Below are 895 nucleotides of genomic sequence, written 5' to 3'. Positions count from 1 at the left end.
ACATGGAACAAACGTAAGTTGCAACAACACACAGTAAGATAAAATAGGATACGTTTGACCCATGGGCAATTTGTTTAGCAACCTTTTCATTATTATCAATCTTTAGACAACTATTAGAGTCACTCATTCAATTTGCCACAGACACCACTCGGTAATACCTCAGAAATGGTGACACAAATATGACATAATTAACAATAATCAACAATTATAACAAATAAGTAAAACAAATAGAGATATTTGCGTCAGCTGCTTTCCCCACCCAGGAAGTCCCAGTATAAGCCAGGATCCAGATGGGGATTCTTCAGTGGAGGTTGTGGTGTTTCTGAATAGCCATACAATATTACACTTCAGTTACTTTACCAAAAGCATGTGTAGTCCAATTGGACAATATGTAGACTTGCCATGTAATGTTTTCTAAGATGATTTAGTGTCCTGAGAACTCTCCACTTGAGCATAATTCAAATGCCGAGGGATATGAATACTAGTTTGGCAATTTCAAGTATTGTTACAGTCTACAGAACTTATCACAGGATAGTGTGTGCAGGATACCCCTCGGTATAAACCATAAGAGAGGTAATCCCAGAAATATACACATCTCTTATAGAAACTTAGGCACTTTCCAACAACCATGTTTTGGATGGAACTCCTGGACTGTTGTGACCCTGAAAAGCATCAGTGCAGAAGGCTTTGTAATAGATTTCTTTTGTGGCCACATCTAACAGATATTAGATGGGTCCCTTCATTCATTTCCCAGTTTGTTTGGAATTTGGAAACCAATTCCAAGGATATTTGTCGAGGGATTCCGTTGAGGTTAGGAAAACTGGCCTCAGGTTAGCTGAGTCAATCGACACAGTCTGACCAGGGAGATAAGAGGGCTTCCCTAGCTTATCAGCCA

Source organism: Meleagris gallopavo, chromosome 5 (assembly GCF_000146605.3).
Source record: "Meleagris gallopavo isolate NT-WF06-2002-E0010 breed Aviagen turkey brand Nicholas breeding stock chromosome 5, Turkey_5.1, whole genome shotgun sequence".
Classification (NCBI taxonomy): domain Eukaryota; kingdom Metazoa; phylum Chordata; class Aves; order Galliformes; family Phasianidae; genus Meleagris; species Meleagris gallopavo.
This window is presented reverse-complemented; position numbering follows the sequence as displayed.